This window comes from Prionailurus viverrinus, chromosome C1 (genome assembly GCF_022837055.1).
Source record: "Prionailurus viverrinus isolate Anna chromosome C1, UM_Priviv_1.0, whole genome shotgun sequence".
Classification (NCBI taxonomy): domain Eukaryota; kingdom Metazoa; phylum Chordata; class Mammalia; order Carnivora; family Felidae; genus Prionailurus; species Prionailurus viverrinus.
Window position 1 is genome coordinate 61,151,857 of NC_062568.1, and position 13,942 is coordinate 61,165,798.

The window sequence follows — 13,942 nt, forward strand, 5'->3', positions numbered from 1 at the left end:
TTACATCTTGTTGAGCTACAAAAAGGACAAACCAAACCCAAAACCAGTAGAAGGAAATAATAAAGATTAGAGAAAAATAAAACAAACTTAAAAAAAAGAGAGAGAAAGATCAATGAAGCCAGAAGCTGATCTTTTGAAAAGGTCACTAAAATTAATAAACCTTTAGTCAGATATGAAAGAGAAAGAGAGAGAAACACTCAAAGAAAATCAGAAATGAAAGAGGAGAGACACAAACCAACAACACAGAAATACAAAGGATTTTAAGAGAACATTATGAAAAACTGTATGTCAACAAATTGGAAAACCTAGAAGAAATGGATAAATTCCTAGAAACAAATAAGCCCCCAAAACTGAATCAGGAAGAAATAGAAAATTCCAACACACCAATTATCAGCAATGAAATTGAAATAATAATCAAAAAACTCCCAACAAACAAAAGTCCAGGACCACATGGCTTCACAGGTGAATTTCACCAAACTTTTAAAAGAGAGTTAATATCTATTTTTCTTAAATTATTCCAAAACATAGAAGAGGAAGAAAAACTTCCAAATTTATTAAGTAGTCCATGGTTACCCAGATACCAAAAGCCCATAAAGACACCACAAAAAAAGACCTACAGGCCAATATCTGCAGAACACAGATAAAAAAATTCTCAACAAAATATTGATAACCCCAATTCAATATTACAAAAATCATTCACCACAATCAGGTGGGATTTATTCCAAGATACAAGTTCAATATTTGCAAATCAACCAATGTGATGCATCACATCAACAAGAGATAGGAAAAGAAACATACGATCATCTGAACAGATGCAGAAAAATCGTTTGACAAAGTAGAACTGCCAGTCATGACAAAAACACTCAACAAAATAGGTTTAGAAGGAACAGCTAACATCATACACAATGATGAAAACTGAAAGCATTTCCTTTAAGATCATAAACAAGACAAGGATGACCACTCTCACCACTTTTATGCAAAATAGTACTGGAAGTCCTAGCCACAGCACTCAGATAAGAAAAAGAAATAAAAGGCATCTGGATTGGTAAGAAAGTAGGAAAATTTCCATGATTTGCAGATCACATGACACCACATAGAGAAAACCCTAAGACTCCACCAAAAATATGCTAGAACTGATAAATGAATTCTGTAAGGTCACAGGATATAAAACCAATGTACAGAAATCGGTTGCATATCTATACACTAGTAGTAATGAGGTAGCTGAAAGAGAAATTAAGAAAACAATCTCCTTTACAATTGTACCAAAAATAATAAAATACCTAGGACTAGCTTAACCAAGCAGGTGGAAGATCTATACTCTGAAAGCCATAAAACACTGATGAAAGAAATTGAAGATGACACAAAGAAATGAAAAGACATTCATTCCATGCCCATAGATTTAAAGAACAAATGTTGTTAGAATTTCTGTTCTACCCAAAGCAATTAACAGATTGAGTGCAATCCCTATCAAAATACCATAGCATTTTTCACAAACTAGAACAAATAATCCTAAAATTTGTATGGAACCACAAAAGATCCTGAATAGCCTAAACAATTCTGAAAAAGAAGAACAAAACTGAAGGTGCTCCAATCTCAGATATCAAAATATATAACAAAACTGTAGTAATCAAAACAGTATGGTACTAGCACAAAAATAGACACATAGATCAATAGAACAGAATAGAAAGCCCAGAAATAAACCCATGACTATATAGTCAATTATCTTTGACAAAGCAAAAAAGAATATCCGGTGGGAAAAAGACAGTCACATCAACAAATGGCTTTGGGAAAATTGGACAGCTACATGCAAAAGAATGAAACTGGACCACTTTCTCACATAACATACAAAAATAAACTCAAAATGGACTAAAGGCATAAATGTGAGACCCTGAAACCATAAAAATCCTATAAAAGAGCACAGGCAATAATGTTTCTGACATTGGCCACAGCAAACATTTTTCTAGATATATCTCCTGAGGCAAGGGAAACAAAGGCAAAAAAAAAACTATTGGTTCTGTAACAAAATAAAAAGCTTCTGCATAACAAAAGAAACAGTCAACAAAACTAAAAGACAACAGATATAATGGGAGAAGATATTTGCAAATGACATACCGAATAAAGGGTTAGTGTCCAAAATACATAAAGAACTGATATAATTCAACACACACACACACACACACACACACACACACACACAAGAATCCATTTAAAAATTGAGAAGAACAGACATATCTCCAGAGAAGACAAATGGTCAACAGACACATGAAAACTTGCTCAACATCACTCATCATCAGGGAAATACAAATCAAAATGACAATGAGATATCAACCGACACCTGTCAGAATGGCTAACATCAAAAATACAAGGAACAAGTGTTGGTGAAGCTGTGGAGAAAAAGAAACCCTCATTTACTGTTGGTGGGAATGCAAAATGGTACAGTCACTATGGAAAACAGTATGGAGTTTCTTCAAAAAATAAAAAATGGAATTACCATATGAGCCTGTATTCCACTACTGGGTGTTTAACAAAAAATATGAAAACAATAATTTGAAAAGATATATGCATCCCTACGTTTATTGCAGCATTTTTTACAGTAGCCAAATTATGGAAGGAACCCATGTGTCCACTGATAGATGGATAAAAAAGATGTATTATATATATAATATATATACAAAATCTATAATATATATAGATGTGTTATATACATATAATTATCCATAAAAATAATATTTGTCAGCCATAAAAATAAAATCTTGCCATTTGCAAAAACACGGAAAGAGCTACAGAGTGTAATGTTAAGTGAAATAAATCATTCAAAGACAAACATCATATGATTTCACTCATACGTGAAACTTAAGAAAAAAACCCCAAATGAACAAAGGAGAAAAAGGGGGGGGACCAAGAAACACTCTTAACCATAGAAAGCAAACTGATAGTTAACAGAGGGGAGGTGGGCAGAGGTGGAGGGGAATGGGTTAAATAGATGACGGGGATTAAGGAGTGTTCTTGTTGTGATGAGCACCAGGTGATGTATGGAAGAGTTGAATCACTATATTGTACACCTGAAACTAATATTACACTGTATGTTGCCTATACTGGAATTAAAATGATAATAAATTAAATTACTTCCTTATGGGCAGTTTCCTAGTGTTTTGTTGACACTGAAATAGAACACATTTATTTTGCATGTGATTACTGTATTAACATGAAACTACCTGGAGACTGTACTTCCCTTTGCTTCCTCGTAACTTTAATGTCCACTTGCACTTCAATCCTAGAAGATCATAAGTATCAAATTCTCCTAAAGTTGCACCCAGCTGGAAAATATGTATTTTATGAGAATGATAATATTATTTAACAGCACTGTATTCTCAGTTATGTGTCTCATAGGACTATAAATTTGAGACCTGTAGTACACTAGATGTATAATATTGTAAAAGTTGTCTTCCGTAGAAATTTCTAAACAATACCCTTGATTTATTGATGTTATGAAAAGAGAATATTCACATCCCCATCAATTTGATGACTAAAACATTAATTATAACCAAAATATGAACAAAGTCTATGTTAAAAAATTGTGATTTTGTAATTAAGTATCAATCAATATATAATCTAACTCAGTGTAAGACAAAAAAAAAATGTAAGATTTGTAGGCTCTGAAAATTCTCTAGTGAACCATTTAAAAATTGAAGCATGAAGACACTATAGATCCACAGGGAAAATTCACAGGGAGAGGACAGTGAAAAAATAAGATAAAAAAGTGAACTTAAAAATATTCTTCAGGGGCGCCTGGGTGGCGCAGTCGGTTAAGCGTCCGACTTCAGCCAGGTCACGATCTCGCGGTCCGTGAGTTCGAGCCCCGCGTCGGGCTCTGGGCTGATGGCTCAGAGCCTGGAGCCTGTTTCCGATTCTGTGTCTCCCTCTCTCTCTGCCCCTCGCCCGTTCATGCTCTGTCTCTCTCTGTCCCAAAAATAAATAAACGTTGAAAAAAAAATTAAAAAAAAATATTCTTCATAGTTACCGTTGGACAAAATGTATTTTTAAATTGCAAGAAATTATCACAGCTAATGTAAATAATGAACAGGTAAATGCCATCTTTTATCATTCACATGTTCTTTTTTCCAAGTGATGACAGATCATCTTCTCTTAAAGCAATATGTGATTATATACACTGATATCACTGTTCTCTTACAAAGGAAGACAAATAACAAAAAAGACAGATATGACTCCTACTACATTTTGGTGACAATTGGATTCTGAAGAATAAGTGTCTATTCTAATTTTTCTTAAAAATCACTTTTCAAATTGGTGAAATTAATTCTATTTATGGAAAGGGGAATGGTGTTATCGAATGTGGCCCCTACGGATGATGAGTGACTTCTAATACAACATTTTATGGCAGAACCCAGAACAAACCAAAGTGGTACTTGGTCCCACGTTGGTAAGTGGGGAGAAAAAGTCTTTATGATAGGTCAGGAAGGCCAAACAACATAGTTCTATTTATCACACAGCAATGCGACCGTTATGTACATAGCCAATCAAGATAATTCTGCTTATTAGATATTATAATTTAATCTAGTGATTGGGTTAGTCAGCTAATCTGCAGAATAAGCATGGGCAGAAGGTACTAACTCATTCAATAGATTTGCTTCATGCTTCATCTATAGGCCATGAGAGATGCAGTGCTTATCTCAAGCAGCAAGAGGGGCCCTGCCAAGCTCCTTCAGGGGAACCACACTTAGCATCTCAGCAACAAGCAGCCATAGTTTTAAACCATGCCTGTGAAGATCTGTGGTTTATCTTGATTTATTTTGTGTAACCATTAGCAGGATATTCCTAAGGTACAAGAACAGCTTAAGACAGGTCATTTTCTGGGTCTGAGAACACTCAAAAACTTTCTGTATCAATTAATAGTAATTGCTTCTTTTCTTTTGCCATTTCAGTTTACAAAAGGTTTCACAAGAACATACTGCTTTCAGAGACCAAGAGAAACCTGTACTATAAGTGATCGTTTCATGGATTTCTGTGTGCTCTTGAAGTCTACTGAGATGAAAGATCTCACAGTAAGTTTCAAAAAGAAATTAAGTTTAATGTTCAAAACCATTATATTATAGTAAGAAAGACATCATAAATCCAAGACAGCACAGAGGGCATTATTTTTCAAAGGAAGTTTTTATGCTTGTTTTTGTTTGTTTTGGTTTTTTGGTCTATGGGGGAAAAAAGAAACAAAAAACTTAATTTTGGGGAACAATTTGTAAAATGGTTTCCAGCAGTAATTACATATTAAGATCTATTTTACCCCAGCTTTAGCTTTCCTTTTATAGTTGATTACCTAATTACTCTCATCATTAGATTTGAGAAACTTGAGAATAAACCAGAATCAACTGAAAAATTTGAGTTAAGAAAAATAGGATAGAGGATCCTGGGAAGATGGCGGTGTAGGAGGACGCTGGGCTCACCGCGCGTCCTGCTGATCACTTAGATTCCACCTACACCTGCCTAAATAACCCAGAAAACCGCCAGAAGACTAGCAGAACAGAGTCTCTGGAGCCAAGCGCAGATGAGAGGACCACGGAAGAGGGTAGGAAGGGCAGCGAGGCTGTGCGGGCTCCACGGACTGGTGGGAGGGAGCCGGGGCAGAGGGGCAGGCTGCCAGCCAGGCAGAGCCCCCAGGTCTGGCTTGCAAAAGCGGGGGGCCCTGACGGAGTGTGTTCCGACAGCAAGTGGGACTTGACATCTGGAAGGTTATAAGCTAACAGCTCTGCTCAGAGAACGGGAGGGCTGGAGGACAACCGGAGGGAGAGTTGTTGAGCCCCGGACTACAGAGCTCAGTTTGACAGGGAACAAAGGCACTCGCCAGCGCCATCTCCCTCACCCATCCCCCAGCCAAAATCCCAAAGGGAACCAGTTCCTGCCAGGGAACTTGCTTGCTACGTGCAAACACCCAACTCTGTGCTTCTGCAGATCCATCCGTCCGTCGGGTCTGACTCCCTCCCTGTGCTGCAGGGCCCCTCCCGAAGCGGATCTCCAAAGGAAAAGCAAGCTGAGCCTGCCCCTCCCGCCCCTGTGCACCTTGCTGATCCACCCCAGCTAATACGCCAGATCCCCAGCACCACGAGCCTGGCAGAGTGCAAGTAGCCCAGACGGGCCACACCACCCCACAGTGAATCCCACGCCTAGGAGAGGGGAAGAGAAGGCACACACCAGTCTGACTATGGCCCCATCAGTGGGCTGGGGGCAGACATCAGGTCTGACTGCGGCCCCGCCCACCAACACAAGTTATTCAAGACAGCACAGGGGACGTGCCACTCCAGGGACTATCCAAAATGATGAAACATGAGAATTCCCCTCAGAAAAACGTCCAGGAAATAACAACAGCTAATGAACTGATCAAAAAGGATTTAAACAATATAACAGAAAGTGAATTTAGAATAATAGTCATATAATTAATCGCTGGGCTTGAAAACAGTATAAAGGACACCAGAGAATCTCTTGCTACAGAGATCAAGGGACTAAGGAACAGCCAGGAGGAGCTAAAAAAGGCTATCAATGAGTTGCAAAATAAAATGGAGACAACTATGGCTCGGATTAAAGAGGCAGAGGAGAGAATAGGTGAACTAGAGGATAAAATTATGGAAAAAGAAGAAGCTGAGAAAAAGAGAGATAAAAAAAAATCCAGGAGTATGAGGGGAAAATTAGAGAACTAAGTGATGCACTAAAGAGAAATAATATACGCATAATTGGTATTCCAGAGGTGGAAGAGAGAGGGAAAGGTGCTGAAGGTGTACTTGAAGAAATAATAGCTGAGAACTTCCTGGATCTGGGGGGGGGGGGGAGGCATTGAAATCCAAGAGACATAGAGAACTCCCTTCAGACGTAACTTGAATCGATCTTCTGCATGACATATCATAGTGAAACTGACAAATACAAGGATAAAGAGAAAATTCTGAAAGCAACTAGAGATAAACATGCTCTAACATATAAAGGGAGACCTATAAGACTTGCAACTGATCTCTCTACTGAAACGTGGCAGGCCAGAAAGGAATGGCAGGAAATCTTAAATGTGATGAACAGAAAAAATATGCAGCCAAGAATCCTTTATCCAGAAAGTCTGTCATTTAGAATAGAAGGAGAGATAAAGGCCTTCCCAAACAAAAACTGAAGGAATTCATCACCACTAAACCAGCCCTACAAGAGATCCTAAGGGGGGATCCTGTGAGACAAAGTACCAGAGACAATGCTACAAGCATGAAACCTACGGACATCACAATGACTCTAAACCCATATCTTTCTATAATAACATCGAATGTCAATGGACTAAATGCGCCAACCAAAAGACACAGGGTATCAGAATGGATAAAAAAACAAGACCCATCTATTTGCTGTCTACAAAAGACTCATTTTAGACCTGACGACACCTTCAGATTGAGAGTGAGGGGATGGAGAACTATTTATCATGCCACTGGAAGTCAAAAGAAAGCTGGAGTAGCCAGACTTATATCAGACAAACTAGATTTTAAATTAAAGGCTGTAACAAGAGATGAAGAAGGGCATTATATAATAATCACAGGGTCTATCCATCAGGAAGAGCTAACAATTATAAATGTCTATGCGCGAAATACAGGAGTCCACAAATATATAAAACAATTACTCACAAACATAAGCAACCGTATTGATAAAAATGTAGTCATTGCAGGGGACTTTAACACTCCACTTACAGAAATGGATAGATCATCTAGACACATGGTCAATAAAGAAACCAGGGCCCTGAATGATACATTGGATCAGATGGACTTGATAGATATATTTAGAACTCTGCATCCCAAAGCAACAGAATATACTTTCTTCTCGAGTGCACATGGAACATTCTCCAAGATAGATCACATACTGGGTCACAAAACAGCCCTTCATAAGTATAGAGGAATTGAAATCATACCATGCATACTTTCAGACCACAAAGCTATGAAGTTTGAAATCAACCACAGGAAAAAGTCTGGAAAACCTCCAAAAGCATGGAGGTTAAAGAACACCCTACTAAAGAATGAATGGGTCAACCAGGCAATTAGAGAAGAAATTAAAAAGTGGATGGAAACAAATGAAAATGAAAATACAACAATCCAAACGCTTTGGGATGCAGCGAAGGCAGTCCTGAGAGGAAAATACATTGCAATCCAGGCCTATCTCAAGAAACAAGAAAAATCTCCAATACAAAATCTAACAGCACACCTAAAGGAAATAGAAGCAGAACAGCAAAGGCAGCCTAAACCAAGCAGAAGAAGAGAAATAATAAAGATCAGAGCAGAAATAAATAATATAGAATCTAAAAAAACTGTAGAGCAGATCAACGAAACCAAGAGTTGGTTTTTTGAAAAAATAAACAAAATTGATTAACCTCTAGCCAGGCTTCTCAAAAAGAAAAGGGAGATGACCCAAATAGATAAAATCATGAATGAAAATGGAATTAGTACAACCAATCCCTCAGAGATACAAGCAATTATCAGGGAATACTATGAAAAATTATATGCCAACAAACTGGACAACCTGGAAGAAATGGACAAATTCCTAAACACCCACACGCTTCCAAAACTCAATCATGAAGAAATAGAAAGCTTGAACAGACCCATAACCAGCGAAGCAATTGAATCAGTCATCAAAAATCTCCCAAAAAATAAGAGTCCAGGACCAGATGGCTTCCCAGGGAAGTTCTACCAAACGTTTAATGCAGAGATAATACCTATCCTTCTCAAGCTATTCCAAAAAATAGAAAGGGAAGGAAAATTTCCAGATTCATTCTATGAAGCCAGTATTACTTTGATTCCTAAACCAGACAGTGACCCAGTAAAAAAAGAGAACTACAGGCCAATATCCCTGATGAATATGGATGCAAATATTCTCAATAAGATACTAGCAAATCGAATTCAACAGCATATAAAAAGAATTATTCACCATGATCAAGTGGGATTCATTCCTGGGATGCAGGGCTGGTTCAACATTCGCAAATCAATCAACGTGATACATCACATTAATAAAAGAAAAGAATCATATGATCCTGTCAATCAATGCAGAAAAGGCCTTTGACAAAATTCAGCACCCTTTCTTAATAAAAACCCTCGAGAAAGTCGGGATAGAAGGAACATACTTACACATCATAAAAGCCATTTATGAAAAGCCCACAGATAACATCATCCTCAATGGGGAAAAACTGAGAGCTTTTTCCCTGAGATCAGGAACACGACAGGGATGTCCCCTCTCACCGCTGTTGTTTAACATAGTGTTGGAAGTTCTAGCATCAGCAATCAGACAACAAAAGGAAATCAAAGGCATCAAAATTGGCAAAGATGAAGTCAAGCTTTCGCTTTTTGCAGATGACATGATATTATACATGGAAAATCCGATAGACTCCACCAAGTCTGCTAGAACTGATACATGAATTCAGCAAAGTCACAGGATACAAAATCAATGTACAGAAATCAGTTGCATTCTTATACACTAATAATGAAGCAACAGAAAGACAAATAAAGAAACTGTTCCCATTCACAATTGCACCAAGAAGCATAAAATACCTAGGAATGAATCTAACCAAAGATGTAAAAGATCTGTATGCTGAAAACTATAGAAAGCTTATGAAGGTAATTGAAGAAGATACAAAGAAATGGAAAGACATTCCCTGCTCATGGATTGGAAGAATAAATATTGTCAAAATGTCAATACTACCCAAAGCTATCTACACATTCAATGCAATCCCAATCAAAATTGCACCAGCATTCTTCTTGAAACTATAACAAGCAATCCTAAAATTCATATGGAACCACAAAAGGCCCCGAATAGCCAAAGGAATTTTGAAGAAAAAGACCAAAGCAGGAGGCATCACAATCCCAGACTTTAGCCTCTACTACAAAGCTGTAATCATCAAGACAGCATGGTATTGGCACAAAAGCAGACACATAGACCAATGGAATAGAATAGAAACCCCAGAACTAGACCCACAAACGTATGGCCAACTCATCTTTGACAAAGCAGGAAAGAATATTCAATGGAAAAAAGACAGTCTCTTTAACAAATGGTGCTGGGACAACTGGACAGCAACATGCAGAAGATTGAAACTAGACCACTTTTGCACACCATTCACAAAAACAAACTCAAAATGGATAAAGGACCTGAATGTGAGACAGGAAACCATCAAAACCCTAGAGGAGAAAGCAGGAAAAGACCTCTCTGACCTCAGCCGTAGCTATCTCTTACTTGACACATCCCCAAAGGCAAGGGAATTAAAAGCAAAAATGAACTACTGGGACCTTATGAAGATAAAAAGCTTCTGCACAGCAAAGGAAACAACCAACAAAACTAAAAGGCAACCGACGGAATGGGAAAAGATATTTGCAAATGACATATCGGACAAAGGGCTAGTATCCAAAATCTATAAAGAACTCACCAAACTCCACACCCAAAAAACAAATACCCCAGTGAAGAAATGGACAGAAAACATGAATAGACACTTCTCTAAAGAAGACATCCGGATGGCCAACAGGCACATGAAAAGATGCTCAATGTCGCTCCTCATCAAGGAAATACAAATCAAAACCACACTCAGATATCACCTCACGCCAGTCAGAGTGGCCAAAATGAACAAGTCAGGAGACCATGAATGCTGGACAGGATGTGGAGAAACGGGAACCCTCTTGCACAGTTGGTGGGAATGCAAATTGGTGCAGCCTCTCTGGAAAACGGTGTGGAGGTTCCTCAAAAAATAAAAATAGATCTACCCTATGACCCAGGAATAGCACTGCTAGGAATTTACCCAAGGGATACAGGAGCACAGATGCATAGGGGCACTTGTATCCCAATGTTTATAGCAGCACTTTCAACAATAGCCAAATTATGGAAAGAGCCTAAATGTCCATCAACTGATGAATGGATAAAGAAATTGTGGTTTATATACACAATGGAGTACTACATGGCAATGAGAAAGAATGAAATATGGCCCTTTGTAGCAATGTGGATGGAACTGGAGAGTGTAATGCTAAGTGAAATAAGCCATACAGAGGAAGACAGATACCATATGTGTTCACTCTTATGTGGATCCTGAGAAACTTAACAGAAACCCATGGGGGAGGGGAAGGAAAAAAAAAAGAGGTTAGAGTGGGAGAGAGCCAAAGCAAAAGAGACTCTTAAAAACTGAAAACAAACTGAGGGTTGATGGGGGGGGGTGGGAGGGAGGGGAGGGTGGGTGATGGGTATTGAGGAGGGCACCTTTGGGATGAGCACTGGGTGTTGTGTGGAAACCAATTTGACAATAAACTTCATATATTGAAAAAGAAAAAAGAAAATAGGATAGACACAGTGGCAGTTGGGTTCAGGAGATAACAGATAGAGACAGCTGGTAAGAGTGGTTATATAATCAAGAAAGAGATTAAGATTAATTAAAGAATAATTGCAAGGAAATTCACCTGTAATATAACAAATCACCAGCACACACTAAAAAGCAGTCATTTCTGGGATACTCATATTTATAACTCATTCAGCCCAAACCAATCCCAGAATATAGCCAGTCTAGGGTTGGATCTGAGTGGAACACAGGTTAACATAGGTAGTTATAAGAAAGTCAGATACTAGTAGGTCATAAAGAAAAACAGTCTGAACTTATTACAGGGTTCTAAACTTATGGAGAGTTTTCTTTCAGTGGAACTTCTAGATATTTGCACTATAATGGGAGAGAACCTAATATCAAGAATTGTCCTATAATGTGCCAATCATGAGTGATACGTACTGTACATTACTAAATTCTTTGAAAATCAGTACTCTCTGAGTGTCATACATGAAAGCTTTGTAGAAATCAGGATATTGTGATTAATTTTGTGTGTCAACTTGACTGGGCCACTGAGCGCCAAGATGTTTGGTCAAACACTATTCTGGGTGTTTCTGTAAGGGTGTTTTTAGATGAGTTTAACATTTAAACTAATACACTAAATAAAAGCAGATTGCCCTTCCTAATATAGGTGGGCACCATCCAATCAATTGAAAGCCTGAACAGAACATAAAAGCTGACCTTTCCCCAAATAAAAGAGAATTCCTCCTGCCCAATTGCCTTCACACTAGGACATTGTTTCTTTCTGCCTTCAGATTCAAACTGAAATGTCTCTTTCTAGGTCTCAAGACTGCTAGCCTTTAGACCAATACTGTATCATCAGTTCTCCTGGTTCTCAGGCCTTCAGACTCAGACTGGAATTACCATTGGCTCCCCTGGGTTTCCAGCTTGTTTATCATGTTAGTCAATTCCTATGATAAATCCCTTTCTATTTATATATAATTTTATTTGTTCTCTCTGTGGAAAACCCTAATACAGAGAATAACAGTTAACCAGAATATATGACCCTGTTAGGTAGCTGTGTGCTAATTTTAAAAAAAGATAAAGGTTACAAACAATTCTTAGAAATACAGTGGCTTCCCTGGATGTGAGAGTTTGTCAGATTTCCTCATAATTTCGATGACCTTGACAGTTTTGAGGAGTTTTGGTCAGGTATATTGTAGTCTTCTGATAAGACGAGTTATGGGTTTGGGGGAGGCAGACCACAGAAGCCAAGAATCATTCTCATCACATCATAGTAAGAGTACACACTATCAATAAAATTTGTTGATATTGACCTTGATCATTTTGCTGAGGTAATGTTTGTTAAAATTCTCTACTGTGAAGTTACTCTTTCCCCATTTCCATACTGTACTCTTTGCAAGGAAGTCACTATTTGCAACCAACACTTAAGGAATAGGGATTTATTCTCCCCCCCCCCTCCTTCAGGGTGTAGTATCTACATAAATTATTGGGAATTTTCTGCATGGAATATTTGTCTCTTTTCCCCCATTTATTTAGTCAGTCATTTATATCAGTAAGCATTCACAGATAGTTATTTATATTATTATTTTCAAGGTTATAGTGTTTATCAAGTTAAATTTCTAAAACTAGCAAGATAAAATATGAGTTGTTAGGATGCAGATCACACCCTAGGGAATATTTACCTGGTAATCCCAATGATACCACAAGCTAAATGATTCCCAGTGTTTCCCTTTTGCATACTTTCTTCATTTCCACCTTTGCCCAAGGCATCTCATATCTCATAGCCCACCATTGTGTGGCTAGTGATGGAATGGTCTTCTGAGACTTCAATCACAGAATCTTCCATAGACACTTTGACCATCCTTGCCAGCAGTCACACTGTCCAGGTCTCCAACATGGTCTCTTAAACTTTTGGCCCACTGTGTTTTTGGATAGAGAATTAAAGTGAGGACATACACTGGTATAGCCTTGAGTACTGTGTCTAAACTAATGGATGTGGAATCCGTGTTCACCTTCTGTCAATCCTGTAATGGTTCCTGATCTCTAGCAGGCCCACTTTCATTCTGCATGAAGTAGATGGTGCCCTCCACTGGGCACTGGCCCTTCAGCATGCACACGGCCTTCATCTCCGTGACTCCAAAGGATGTACTTCAGTCCAGGCTCCCAGGGCTGTGGAGGATGGCACAGAAGTCGCCAGCCTCCACAGATATTTATTTTATAATTTGGATAATAATCCAATACCACTTAATTTATTTTGCTACCTTGTGACTTTTTTGTGTATTCTTTGCTTGTTCTTCGCATTTCCTTAATTTCTGGTACTACAAGATGCTCCAGGCCCTTCTTGTAAGGTTTTCTTGCCTCAGTCCTAAAATCACTAATTTCACCAAGGAGTCTTTAAATGCTATTTTATCTGATATTAATAGTGCTAGTCCCAGATTCTTTTTTTTTTTTTTTTTAAATTTTTTTTTTTTCAATGTTTATTTTTGGGACAGAGAGAGACAGAGCATGAACGGAGGGGTGGGGGGGCAGAGAGAGAGGGAGACACAGAATCGGAAACAGGCTCCAGGCTCTGAGCCATCAGCCCAGAGCCCGACGCGGGGCTCGAACTCACGG

General features: G+C 38.3%; 1 protein-coding gene and 1 pseudogene across 22 annotated transcripts in view; both read right to left on the reverse strand.

Annotated features, from left to right (window-relative positions):
- XIRP2 (xin actin binding repeat containing 2) overlaps positions 1-13,942 on the reverse strand; it is a 698,239-nt gene that overhangs the window by 421,016 nt on the left and 263,281 nt on the right. The window lies entirely within an intron of this gene.
- Positions 13,008-13,455, reverse strand: LOC125173460 (superoxide dismutase [Cu-Zn]-like; annotated as a pseudogene).